The following is a 15,485-nucleotide window of genomic DNA, read 5'->3' as shown; positions in this document are numbered from 1 at the left end:
TATCTTCAGATTCAAGATCTACCTGTCCAGTGACACAATTTGATTTTCAGTGAGATTATTTGTTTTAACTTGTTCTTGTTGAACTCATATTGTCATGGGGTCTCTAATTAGTGTTAATAATTTTCAGTTATAAAATGAAAAGTCTTATGCTGAAAGTGAAAGTCACTCAGTTGTGTCCAACACTTTGCAACCCCATGGACTATAGAGTATATGGAATTCTCCAGGCCAGAATACTGGAGTGGGTAGCCTTTCCCTTATCCAGGGAATCTTCCCAACCCAGGGATTGAACCGAGGTCTGCATTGCGGGCGATTCTTTACCAGCTGAACCACAAGGGAAGCGAAAATCTTCTGCTATTTAGACATTAAAGTGACCAACTATTGAAACATACAAATTGTGTCATGCTGATCAAATCTTTAGGTGATATGAAGTTGGGAATACAGAATCTTAAGGCTGCAGAAATACTGAATGTAGATGAAACAACAGGAAGAGAATATTCCTTTTTTTTTTTTTTTTAAAGAAATCAATAGCTTTATGGATTAGAATGAACATGCATGCTCAGTTCTTCAGTTGTGTCTGACTCTGCAACACCATGGACTGCAGGCCATCAGGGTCCTCTGTCCATAGTATTCTCAAAGCAAGAATACTGGGGTGGGTTGCCATTTCCTACTCCAGGGCATCTTCATGACCCAGGGATCAAACTCACATCTCTTGCATGGGCAGATGGATTCTTTACCACTGTGCCACCTAGGAATCCCCATGGATTACAACAGAGAATTGGTAAAAATAAACTTCTCTGTGGATTAGAGTAGAGAAGGCTATTTTTGCTAATTCAATAGATTAAAAAGCTTTGCACAATGAAGGAAACTATAAGCAAGGTGAAAAGACAGCCTTCAGAATGGGAGAAAATAATAGCAAATGAAGCAACTGACAGACAATCTCAAAAATATACAAGCAGCTCACGCAGCTCAATACCAGAAAAATAAATGACCCAATCAAAAAATGGGCCAAAGAACTAAATAGACATTTCTCCAAAGAAGACATACAGATGGCTAACAAACATATGAAAAGATGCTCAACATCACTCATTATCAGAGAAATGCAAATCAAAACCACAATGAGGTACCATCTCATGCCAGTAAGAATGGCTGCTATCAAAAAGTCTACGAACAACAAATGCTGGAGAGTGTGTGGAGAAAAGGGAACCTTCTTACACTGTTGGTGGGAATGCAAACTAGTACAGCCACTATGGAGAACAGTGTGGAGATCCCTTAAAAAACTGAATATAGAACTGCTGTACGACCCAGCAATCCCACTGCTGGGCATACACACCAAGGAAACCAGAAGTGAAAAAGAGACACGTGTACCCCAATGTTCATCACAGCACTGTTTACAATAGCCAGGACATGGAAGCAACCTAGATGTCCATCGGCAATTGAATGGATAAGAAAGCTGTGGTACATATACACAATGGAGTATTACTAAGCTATTAAAATGAATGCATTTGAATCAGTTCTAATGAGGTGGATGAAACTGGAGCCTATTATATAGAGTGAAGTAAGTCTGAAAGAAAAACACCAATACAGTATATTAACACATATATATGGAATTTAGAAAGATGGGAATGATGACCCTATATGCTAAATATCAAAAGAGACACAGATATAAAAAACAGACTTTTGGACTCTGTGGGAGAAGGCAAGGGTGGGATGATTTGAGAGAATAGCATCAAAACATGTATATTACTATATGTGAAATAGATGACCAGTCCAAATTCGATGCATGAAACAGAGCACCCAAAGCTGGTGTACTAGGACAACCCTAAGGAATGGGATGGAGAGGGAGGTGGGAAGGAGAGTCAGGATGGGGGACACTTGTACACCCATGGCTGATTCATGTCAATATATGGCAAAAACCACTACAATATTGTATAGTAATTAGCCTCCAATTTAAATAAATTAATTTAAAAAATAAAAAGCTATACTAATATTGCTTTAAATGCATTCCTTTGATTACAAACGCTGCTGAATATTTTGCCCTAGTTATCTTTGTTTGATCACTTGTTCATATTAACTTGAAAATACCCTTTGTACATTAAAAATAAAATATGCTGTATACATTATATGTTGAAAATATTTATTCTCAACTTGTCAATTATCCTTAAATTCTTCATATGTTGTTTCTTATGATAAAAAACCTTTCAATTTTTTATGTAATCATTAATCTTGCACTTTAGAGTTCCTTCTCTAGCTCTGATATTTTAAAAAGTCTTCCTTTTGGTCTCCAAATTTATGTGAATATAATCTTACATGTTCTATAGCAATATAATGTTATATTTAAATATTTTTAGCTGTTTAAAATACTTGAATTATGTTTAAAATAAATGGGAAGGAAGAACCTAACTTTATTTTGTCAAAATTTAAGTTGTTCAAATATCATTTACTGAGTAATCCTTTCTTTCCCATCTTCTCATCTGTTAAATTATTTAGTTTGTGCTTACGTGTTTTATTTTATTTTTCTATTTTGACATAGAGTTTTTATTATAGAAAATTAATGATATATATTAAATACAATATTGATAGGTTATATCACTATAAAATTTTTATTTTCTGAAGCATTCTTTAACTACTTTGATTTTTCAGTTTTAGAATTTTTTAATTATGTTAACAACAACAGCAACAAAAGTCCTTAAGATAATTTCATTGGTCTTGCATCAGATTCTTAGATTAATTTTGAAGAAACAAACATCTTTAAAATATTTCTTCCTTTAATTTAGAAAAGGTCACCAACCTTTTGTGTATTCTAGGCAGGCAATTATATCCTCAATAAGAAATGATGACTTGAGCTCCTTCTTTAAATATTTTTTCTTGTTTTGTTCTTATCAAACTTAATTAGCTGTTGCATCCACAATATTAAATAATAGTAGCAAAATATACTCTTTTGTCTTATTTCTGATTATAATATAATTTGTTCATTGTAATGTGATAATTTATGAGAAGCTGGTTTTTTTCGTTATTCAGTCACTCAGTCGTGCCCAACTATTCAACCTCATGGACTGCAGCACACCAAACTTTCCTGTCCTTCATTATCTCCCAGAGTTTTCTCAAACTCATCCATTGAGTCGATGATCCCATCCAACCATCTCATCCTCTGTTGTCCCTTCTTTTCCTACCCGCAATCATTCCCAGCATTAATGTCTTTCCCAGTGAGTTGGCTCTTCACATCAGGTGGCCAGAGTAGTAGAGCTTCAGCTTCAGCATCAGTCCTTCCAATGAATATTCAGGGTTTATTTCCTTTAAAATTGACTGGCTTGATCTATTGCTGTCCACAGGATTCTCAAGAGTATTCTCCAACACCAGTTTGAAAGTATCAGTGCTGTGCTCAGCCATCTTTATGGTCCAACTCTCACATCTGTATGACTATTGGAAAAATCATAGCTTTGACCTACATGGACCTACATGGACCTTTGTCAGCAAAGTGATATCTTTGCTTTTTAATATGCTGTCTAGGTTGTCATAACTTTTCTTCCAAGTAGCAAGAATCTTTTAGTTTCATGGCTGCAATCACCATCTGCACTGATATTTGGAGCCCAAGAAAATAAAGTCTCAGACTGTTTCCAGTGTTTCCGCATCTATTTGCCATGAAGTGATGGGATTAGATGCCATGATCTTAGTTTTTTGAACGTTGAATTTTAAGCTAACTTTTTCACTGCCTTCTTTCACCTTCATCAAGAGGCTCTTTAGTTCCTCTTCATTTTCGGTCCTTAGGGTGATGTCATCTGCATATCTGAGGTTACTGATATTTTCCCAGCAATCTTGATTCCAGCTTGTGAGTCATCCAGTCCAGTATTTCACATAGTGTACTCTGCATATAAGTTAAATAAGTAGCGTGACAATATACAGCTTTGTCATACACCTTTCCCAATTTTGAACCAATCGGTTGTTTCATGTATGATTCTAACTGTTGCTTCTTAACCTAAATACCAGTTTCTCAGGAGGCAGGTAAGATTGTCTGTTATCCCCATTTCTTTAAGAATTTCCTGTAGTTGTCGTGATCCACATAAAGACCTTAGCATTGTCAATGAATCTGAAATACATGGTTTTCTGGAATCCCTTGCTGTTTCTATGATCCAAAAAATGTTGGCAATTTGATCTCTGGTTTCTCTGTCTTTTCTAAATCCAGCTTGTACATGTGCAAGTTCTAGGTTCATGTACTGTTGATGTCTAGCTTGAAGGATTTTGAGCTTTACATTGCTAGCATGTGAAACAGGCTCAACTGTATGGTAGTTTGATCATTCTTTGGCATTGCCCTTCTTCAGGAATGGAATGAAAACTGATCTTTTCTCATCCTGTGGCCACTGCTGAGTTTTCCAAATTTGCTGGTATATTGAGTGCAGCACTTTAACACCATCATCTTTTATTATTTGAAATAGCTCAGCTGCAATTCCATCACCTCCACTAGCTTTGTTTGTAGTAATGCTTCATAAGTCTCACTTGACTTCACACTCCAGGATGTCTGGCTCTAGGTGAGTGATTTTAGTAAGTTAAGAAATTGCATTTCAACTTTATATTAAAAATTAAGAAGAATTTTTATTAGATTATACAATGGATTTGTATAATCTAATTGTATACAATATATACAAGAATATACAATGGATTAAAGACAATCTCTTTAACAAGTGGTGCTGGGAAATCTGGTCAACCACTTGTAAAAGAATGAAACTAGAACACTTTCTAACACCATACACAAAAATAAACTCAAAATGGATTAAAGATCTCAATGTAAGACCAGAAACTATAAAACTCCTAGAGGAGAACATAGGCAAAACACTCTCCGACATACATCACAGCAGGATCCTCTATGACCCACCTCCCAGAATATTGGAAATAAAAGCAAAAATAAACAAATGGGACCTAATTAACCTTAAAAGCTTCTGCACATCAAAGGAAACTACTAGCAAGGTGAAAAGGCAGCCTTCAGAATGGGAGAAAATAATAGCAAATGAAGCAACTGACAAACAACTAATCTCAAAAATATACAAGCAACTCCTGCAGCTCAACTCCAGAAAAATAAATGACCCAATCAAAAAATGGGCCAAAGAACTAAATAGACATTTCTCTAAAGAAGACATACAGATGGCTAACAAACACATGAAAAGATGCTCAACATCACTCATTATCAGAGAAATGCAAATCAAAACCAAAAAAAAATAAAAATAAAAATTAAGAGAAATTTATATTGTATTTCATCAAATTCTACTTCAACATCTGCTCAAATGAGTTTTCTTTCCCCTTTGATCTAGTAGTGAATCATCTCTGGATAAATAAAATTTAGTTACTATATTACTTAATAAAATAATATTGGATTTGGTATGCTATGACTATTAATATGGTAATTTTACATAAGGGAGATTTTCTTTTTTGTGTTATTTTTGTCAGATTTTGACATCTGGTATTTTGACTGTATTTGACAGTTGGGAAGAATATTAGTTAGGATCACATTATAATTAAGAAACCATCCCTAAATTAGTGCTTAAAGCCACAACACAGTGTTTCCCAGGAGTATATGAACTGATCAGTTGGTTGTGCTCATCTTAATTAGCGTGGTCATCATGTGGAGTCACCTGAGAGAGAACTGATGTAAGGTGTTCTTTGTGGGGTTGATTCCTCTCTCCTTCTAGCTCTCTAGTCCAGACATGGTGGTGTCAGGGAGTCAAAAGAGAGAAAGTCAACTCATCCATGTGCGTTGGAAAGCTTCTGCTTACATTATGTTTGCTGCTGTTCACTAGGCTAAGCAAATGACATAGCCAGGCCCAGGGTTAGAATGAAAAGACATTATCATAGGGCATATAGATGCAAAGAGGTGTGAAAATTGGGGTCAATAATACAGTCAAACCACAACACAAAGAATTTCTAATTTCTTATTCCTTACAATTTTTAAAAAATAATGTAGGGATTATCTGTCGCAAGTTATGTTCTCTAGTTTTTTTAACCTGGTTTTCTTTATTCTTTTTTTTGATGAGGGGGCTTTTATTTTTTTTTTACTTTACAATATTGTATTGGTTTTGCCATGTATCAGTATGAATCCCCCACGGGTATACACATGTTCCCCATCCTGAACCCCCCTCCCACCTCCCTCCCTGTACCCTCCCTCTGGGTTATCCCAGTGCACCAGCCTCAAGCTTCCTGTATCCCGCATCAAACCTGAACTGGCGATCCGTTTCTTATATGATATTATACATGTTTCAATGCCATTCTCCCAAATCATCCCGCCCTCTCCCTCTCCCACAGAGTCCAAAAAGACTGTTCTATACATCAGTGTCTCTTTTGCTGTCTCGCATACAGGGTTATCGTTACCATCTTTCTAAATTCCATATATATATGCGTTAGTATACTGTATTGGTGTTTTTCTTTCTAGCTTACTTCACTCTGTATAATAGGCTCCAGTTTCAACCACCTCATTAGAACAGATTCAAATGTATTCTTTTTAATGGCTGAGTAATACTCCATTGTGTATATGTACCACTGCTTTCTTATCCATTCATCTGCTGATGGACATCTAGGTTGCTTCCATGTCCTGGTTATTATAAACAGTGCTGCGATGAACATTGGGGTACACATGTCTCTTTCAGTTCTGGTTTTCTTAGTGTGTATGCCCAGCAGTGGGATTGCTGGGTCATAAGGCAGTTCTATTTCCAGTTTTTTAAGGAATCTCCACACTGTTCTCCATAGTGGCTGTACTAGTTTGTATTCCCACCAACAGTGTGGGAGGGTTCCCTTTTCTCCACACCCTCTCCAGCATTTAATGCTTGTAGACTTTTGGATCGCAGCCATTCTGACTGGTGTAAAATGGTACCTCATTGTTTTCACTATGTAAAACTTCTTCTTTTGATAAAGATTTTCCTGCCTAACCTTTTCTTAATGAAAAAACTTTGTGGCTTTAATAATATTTCATTTCTAAAGTTGTTTATTCTTATGTTCCCTCCTCATCTTTAACTGGTCTTATCAGAATCATGCCCATTTTATTAATGGTTTAATAGAGCCTGTTCTTAGATTTCTTCATATTAGTTTCACTGTGTTCTTCTTCCTAATAATCAGTTTCTGACTTTTATAGGTTCCATTATTTACTTTACAAAGAATTTATTTTACTATTTTCTCTGGCTTCTTTAGTGCAATGCTTATTAAATAAGCATTATTTTAATTATTAAAAATTATTATTTAAAAATTATTTTAATTTTTCTGTACTTAAAAATAGAACTTACTTGAATACTCATCTGAAATCATTTTGGCTTCACCATGTAAGTTTTGATTTGTATTCCAATATCCTGTTTTCTAAATTCCTGAGACATCATATTGTATCAGTTTTTAGGTAGAGATCTTTATTTAAATCTCTCATTAGTCATTTTTTAAAAAATATATGTTATTAATGCCTATTATTGCATTTTTGTAGTAAAATGTGAACTATCCTATTTATTTTATAACTTGCTTCAAATTTTAAATATTTGCAGTTATTTCAGTTGACAAATATAAATTATGTTCCATGGATACTGAAAAATTTGCTGTCTTCTCTGTGGAATGTACAAGTTTATTTTATAATTAGTCTTTGAAGTTTATGAATTATAACATTACTAAAATTTTTCATGTAGTTATATTATCAGTAATTGATAACTAATGGTATTTAAGTTTTTCTATCATATGCATTTCAGTCTGTAGCTATATGTGCATATCTCTTTATATGTATTTCTTTATTTCTCTTGTATTTCTATATTTTTACTTTATATATGGGTGCTGCCTTTTTTCATGTATAAAGTTTCATTGGCTGTATTTTTGCAATGTTTTATAATATTTAATAATACTCCTCAAATTCCATTTTGTCTGACATAATTATTGCTACCTGGGATTCTTTATTTTTAATTTTTCAGTAGCAATGTAGCCAACACTTATAAATACTGTGGAACATAAACAGTTATTAAATATTTTACATGCAACTAATTGAGTCCTCACAAGAACCTTCTGAAGTAAGTATGATCATTGTTCCCTTTACTGAGGTATAAAGCTGAAAGACAAAGAATTTATGTAAGCTCTTCAAAGTCTTAAAGTTGATAAATAGCAGAGTTGGAATTGAACCCAAACTAGCTGCCTCCAAACAGTTTTTAGAAATTATATTCCATTCCTTCTTTTTTATATGCTGCTTAGTTTCATATTAATTAATTTCCTCCCTCTTTAAGTTTATTAAGTCTTTACATGGCTATGTCAGATCGACTGAGAAGCCCATCAAAGACATGTTTCATATCAGTTCCTGTGTTTATTATTACTATTAATATTATTATTTCTAGAATTTCCACTTGATTATTTCTAATAGAGTCCATCTCTTTGCTGAAATTTTCTATCTGTTCATGCACATTGTCCACCTTTTCTGTAAAAACCTTCATCATATTAGTCATGGTTGTTTTAAATATCCTTTCACTTCCAACATCTGGTTCATATATGCACCTGGTTCAGTGACCGGTTTATCTCTCAACAATGGGTAGGTATTTTGCTTGCCTTTCTTTGTGTCTTATAATGTTTGAATGGGAGATGAACATTGTGCAAAGAGACTAGAGACTAAGGCAAATAGTTTTTTATGTCTGGAAATGCGCATGCCCCTTCTGTGGCTTTTATTGTGGGGTATTAGTATATTATCACTCTGCTTATATAACTTATATGCAGAGTGCATCATGCAAAATACTGGGCTGGATGAATCACATGCTAGAATCAAGATTGCTGGGAGAAATATCAACAACCTCAGATGCAGATGATAACACTTTAATAGCAAAATGTGAAGAGGAACTAAAGAGCCTCTTGATGAAGATGAAAGAGGGGAGTGAAGAAGCTGGCTTAAAATTGAACATTCAAAAAATGAAGATCATGGCATCTGGTCCTATCATTTCATGTCAAATAGATGGGGAAAATGTGGAAACAGTGTCAGATTTTATTTTCTTGGGCTAAAAAATCAATGTGGACAGTGACTGCAGCCATGAAATTAAAATATGCATTTTCCTTGGAAGAAAAGCTATGGCAAACCTAGACAGCATATTAAAAAACAGAGACATCACTTTGCCAACAAAGCTCTGGATAGTCAAAGCTATGGTTTTTCCAGTAGATATGTATGGATGTGAGAGTTGGGCTATAAAGAAAGCTGAGCACTGAAGAATTGATGCTTTTGAACTGTGGTGCTGGAGAAGACTCTTGAGAGTCCCTTGGACAGCAAGGAGATCAAGCCAGTCAATCCTAAAAGAAACAACCCTGAATATTCATTGGAAGGACCAATGCTGAAGCTGAAGCTCCAATACTTTGGCCTGATTCCAAAGCCAACTCTCTGGAAAAGACCCTGATGCTGGGAAAGATTGAGAGATGAAAAGGGGCAACAGAGGACAAGATGGTTAGATGGCATCACTGACTCAGTGGATGTGAGTTTAAGCAAACTCAGGGAGATAGTGAAGGACAGGGAAGCCTGGTGTGCTGCAGTCATGGGGTCACAGAGTTGGACAAGACTTAGCAACTTCAACAACAACAGACGTCAATTAAGTCGACTCAGTTTCCCTGGGTTTAGGCTTTGTTGTTATTTATTGCATTCAATACACCACAGGCTTCAAATCCTCTAATTGACACATTATACTAGGTTGGGGATTGATCACCAGAGAAAATATCTCACTATTCCTCAACATTAGATTTTCCTGTGAGCCTGTGACTCCAAAAGTGTATTTTTACACTATTGCCCATTTCTCAATGGTAGAGAGCTGTTACTTGTTATTCAGCACTGGGTCATGGAGGGTGGGGGAGCCATTCTTAGGCTTAGGCAGGCCCTGTGTCCCTGGATTGAGTGGGTGCCTTCCTCCTTGATACTGCCTGTCGTCCTTATAGAAACCTCAACTTTGCCTTAAATATTTGGCAGGCTTGATGCTAATGAGAGATTTTACCCCTCCTATAATAGTTGGATTATTTATCTTTCATCCTTCCCTCAGTTTCAGTGGGTTTTCACCTGTGCCTGGGACAGCTCACAGTGACTTAAGGCTTTTGTTCCATAGGAGTGAACAGAACAAAGATCTGGGTGAGACTTTGCCCCTTTCCCACAGCAGAGGCAGCTCCCCTCCCTAGGACTACGTCACTGTAAATTAAGTCCACTGCTGCTGGTGCTGCTGCTGCTAAGTCGCTTCAGTCGTGTCCGACTCTGTGCGACCCCAGAGACCGCAGCCCTCCAGGCTCCCCCGTCCCTGGGACTCTCCAGGCAAGAACACTGGAGTGGGCTGCCATTTCCTTCTCCAATGCATGAAAGTGAAAAGTGAAAGTGAAGTCGCACAGTTGTGTCTGACTCTTAGCGACCCCATGGACTGCAGCCTACCAGGCTCCTCGGTCCATGGGATTTTCCAGGCAAGAGAATTAAGTCCACTAATTCATGCTCTCTCAAAAGTTTAGTTATCTCTTTTTTTTAACCTTAAGTTTAATACTTTTTCTTAGTTTTAGAATTCTATAAATGTTATAAAACAAAAATGACTAATTTCTTAGATGTAATTAATCTTATTGATTGAAATAAGAAAGTACAAAAATGAAAAATTATTCTGAAAATGCTACCACATGTTTGAAAGAAAAGCACAGCCATGAGAAATAAATAGAATGAATAAGTGAGTACGGAGCAAAGTGTGCCAGACAAAGCTAGTTTCTTTCTTGATAGCTTTACAGCCTTAATAAATGAGCAGAGTGGAGGAGGCGTAATGCATCTTGACTTCTAGCAAAGTACTGGAGAAAATGCCATGTGAAATTTTGATTGCAAAATTATTTTGACTTGGCTTGAATAACAGTTAAGTGAAATGTAAGCTGGTTAAAAAGACATACAAAGGAGAGTGTTGATTAATGTCAATGAGCTAATGCACTGAGTGAGATCTTCAGTTAAATGTCATAGGTGTGAGTCTTAGGTTGATTTACCACTAAATGGTTTATTATATTTTGGAAAAAAGAATAAGATGAGGTTGATTGAATTAGAGCAGATAATTTATCAGGGGACACAGGTGATTACAGAAACTGTATAAAGACAAAGTTATTTTAGAGAAAAAAATAAAACAATACAATTTTATTTAATGATTCCATGTTTTTATCACGAAAATGAATTCTATCAAGTGCCATTGCTTGAAGATCTTCAAACTGGAACTTCTCAAGACAGAAGATACAGTTAACTAATGTCTCAGCCAAGAACACCAATTCAACCCAATTAGTATCTATAATTTATCCAAATGAGAAAGTGATGGTAAATTCTTAGCTAGCTAGAGGGTCTGGTAAAGTTGTAACCACTACCTAGTAGAAATATGAAATGTAACTCAAAACCTGGTAATCCTAGAAAATTTGGGGCAGAATAAAAGAGAATTTTGAGGAAGGGGAGATAAATACATTCTTCTTAACTATGGGCAACTTTTGGTAGGACTAGAGATACTTGAAAATGAGTTTTGCAAATAAAAATATTTTAATATATCCAGATAAAATAGAGTTAAGTATAAAAATGAACCTTTTCAGAATAGGTGCCTCCTAGAAAATGCTTTTGCATTTTAAAATTAGTTTTCTATCACCACATTAATATATACATAAGGCTGTTCTCTTTTTCTTAGAATAAATTAGAGCATCTTTAGCAGAATTAAAGTATTATCCACTTTAGGAAAACTAAGGTTAGGAAAATGTAATCCAAATGTAATCCACCTATTTGTCTAAATTAGCATCCCAGATATTCATCTCCAATGCACATTCTCTTCATGCTGCTTTGCAATCTGGCACAAAGGCCTACTGATTCTGTTTCTGGAATGGATCTCAAGTGCTTCTCCTTTCTGCTAATTCTCCACTGAAATTTCCTTAGGTTAAGCCCAAATAATTTATCCTAGGGCTATTGCCTTCTAATTGATGTTCTGCTTCTAATTCTTGACCCTACTGTTCACCTTCATGTAAACAGCAAATACATATATTTGTCAAACACAGATCTTACCATGTTCTCTGCTTAACAATCTCTCTAAATTTCAGATTCATAAATGGAAACCAGTTTTCTTTTAAAAAGCATGCAGGGCTTCTCATAAATTGCTAATCTCTGTCTTTGTCTATTGCTTTCACTTAGCATTCCTCTCCTTACTACTTGGTACTACACGCACACACACACACACACACTTCTCAGATGGTCAAATCACAAGGAATTGTTCACTGTTTCTTGAACATCTCACTGAATTTGCTCCAACTATTCCCTGAAAACCAGAGTGTTCTTCCCTCTCTTTTCTACTTTAAAATTTTCTGCATAGATATTAAGGCACAAGTCAAATATTACATTTTCTCTTTTGTTCTCCCTGATCCATACTCTTTATCTTCGTATCTTTTATATGGAACTCTATTACTGTGTGTGTCATACTTTGTTTAATGATTTGTCTCGTGTGATTTATCTTTTAGACTCTGACTTCCTTGAAGGCAGACTGGATCCTATCTATCTTTTTATTGCCATTTGTGTGCATAGTTCTTGACACACAGTAGATGCTCATAAACCTCTTATGAACTACATTAATTTAAATGAAAGCCTTTGGCTCATTTAAATGACATGACTTACCTGTATTTGTTTTATAATCATAAATATAGTTACAGGATTAAGCAAAATGCATCCAGAACCAGGACATCGGTGTGCTCTATCTCCTACTATTAAATAGAAAGACACGCTGGATTGTTTATTCAGAAAGTATTCAAGTACAAAGCATTATTGATACTAGATAAAGCCAGATAATTTCAAAATAATTTTTAAATAGCTATCTTTAATATCAAAGGCACTAAAGCATCATATTTGTCAAGAATATTGTTCAGTCACTTAGTCATGTCCAACTCTTTGCCACCCCATGGAAGAGCCCACCATGCTCCTCTGTCCATGGGATTTTCCAGGCAAGAGTACTGGAATGGGTTGGCATTTCCTACTCCAGGGGATCTTCCCATTCCAGGGATCGAACATGTGTCTCCTGTATTGGCAGGAAAATTCTTTACCACTGAGCCACCAGGGAAGCCCATATACTTTGTGTTCTAATATAAATATAACAAAGGATCCCTGCCTTCACTACCATCATTGTACACTGTTAAAGAAACACAAGTAACCATGGTAACAATACAATGTAACATGATAAAATAGCAATATATAAATGTGAAAGGTCTCAGGACTGATTCATCTTTCAGAAAATATTAAAGAGTATTTTATACAAGGAAATTAATTTTGAATTTGTCTTTAAGAATGTGGCAACTGGAAAAGACTGAGAGGAGAACTTTCCAGAAAAAATGGAGCTATGCATGCACATTTGACAATGAGAATTATTATAAAAATTATTTTTGTTATTTTCCTGACCTCTTCTTGTATTCCACTAGCCTGATTGCAAATTTTTCCTTGTTGGTCTATCTTCAGTTACATCCCATGATTACATATCCACCTTTTCTCCATTATTCTCTAAATCTTAATTATTTAATCAATTGATTTCCCTTTCATTTTGTCTTCTCTTTGGGGCTTCATCATTGATGGAAAATTCATTTAATTGTCTCTTAAATGAGACAATTTGTGCCTGTAGTATGTTCTTCCTTCATTGCATTTTCCACTCTGTTTCCAAACTAATTTTCCATAAATATTGTTTTCATCATGGATATTTTTTGCTTAAATAGCATTGGAATCAGATGCACTTTTCTGTGATATAATGGTAGATAATACATACCTGTATTATGAGCAGAGGAAGGCAGTAACCTTTGAAAGCCTCACTAACAATGCCCAGTTTGTAAGATAATTATGAAAATATGTTTAAAATATGGAGGGCCCCGTGGAGAGCAAGGAGATCAAGCCGGTCAATCCTAAAGGAAATCAGTGCTGGATATTCATTGGAAGGACTAACGCTGAAGCAAGTGGAAGCTCCAGTACTTTGGCCACCTGATGTGAAGAGCGGACTCAATGGAAAAGACCCTGATGCTGGGAAAGACTCTGATGATGGGAAAGACTGAGGAGAAGGGGGCAACAGAGGAGGGGATGGTTGGATAGTATCACTGACTCAAAGGACGTAAGTTTGAGCAAACTCTGAGAGATAGTGAAGGAAGGAAAGCTTGACGTGCTGCAGTCCACGGGATTGCAGAGTCGGGCACAACTTAGTGACTGAACAATTGCAACTCCCAGCCAGTACTGATAATTTGATAGGTATATAGTATGTAAATAGATAATACTCTTTTGAGCACCTGTATTATTACCCAGCCCCCCAAAAAGCCATCATAATCCTTATTAGGTGTGGTGGTGGACACATGAGTGTCCACTTGAAAAGATTCACTCTTTCTAACCTCGCCTTAAACCCATCTCCTAGCCTTCAGAGTCCTGAATAATCTTTCCTACCTTCTGCATTTAACCTTGTTTTCCATCATTTCCCCACAGGAACCATTTATTATCTCTTTAATCCCTTCTTTAGCTTGGAACTTGCTAATATTTATCACATGTAAACTTGGGGTTTTGCTTCTGCTATGTTTCAAAATAGAATTTTCTGATATCTTTTGTTCTTATTCATTCTATACTTGTAGTTCAAATAACACCTCTTTACTAAGATTCCCCCTCCCGCCCCCACAACCTAGATAAAACCTTTTCTTTCTTTAATGTCATTTCTGTGCTGGCAAATGGTAATGTGACTTTCTATTTAATCTCTTCATATTATAATGCAGTAATCATTTATTTTTATCAGTATATGGTGCAGGTACATAGAATGTGATTTGTTGACTTATACTCATTATCATCTCACCAACAAGATGTTATAAACTCTGGACAGGAACTATGTCTTATATATCTTTGTACTCTCTAGGGCCTTTTTCTTCACTAATGGATCTTGTTATTTCCCCAGAATCTTAATTGACAGAAAGAGTATGAAATCTTCTCTACGTGAATCTTCACCGCAGTAGTTAACCTTAGCAGTGTTGCTGACACAGAGAATTAGGCTTAATACTAAAGCATCCATTGGATATAATTAACTAACTTCTCTTCTGTGAGTCTTGACTGGTGCCAGTGATAGCATGTACCAATCTTGGGAAAATTGAGAAAATGGTCACTAAAATTATTCTTTTGTTCTGTAATTGAAATAACGAATGTCAATTGGGGAAGGCTATGAGAGCATTTAACAAATGTTTGTTGTTTTTAAATAATAAAAATATTTGAAAGGAAATAGATTTAGAAATGCTTGAAACAATAGCTTGGTTTTCGAAGAATTAGATATACTACAGAAGCTTATTAGAATAGTTTCACGCTCTCATGTATTGTCCTAAGTGGCAAGTTGTTGTTTCCATGCCAATTCTTGGTTTAAAATCCACCATGCATTTATTATATGTCACTTTCCACTTAAATACTTGGGACAGTTAGATTGCACTGTCAAGTTACGGCGTTATAATTCCAACAGATGTTGTCATGTAGATGAAGAAAATTCATTTTAAATTATATCATT

The sequence above is a fragment of the Bos mutus genome, chromosome 6 (assembly GCF_027580195.1).
Source record: "Bos mutus isolate GX-2022 chromosome 6, NWIPB_WYAK_1.1, whole genome shotgun sequence".
NCBI classification, from domain to species: domain Eukaryota; kingdom Metazoa; phylum Chordata; class Mammalia; order Artiodactyla; family Bovidae; genus Bos; species Bos mutus.
Note: the sequence above shows the minus strand (reverse complement) of the source record.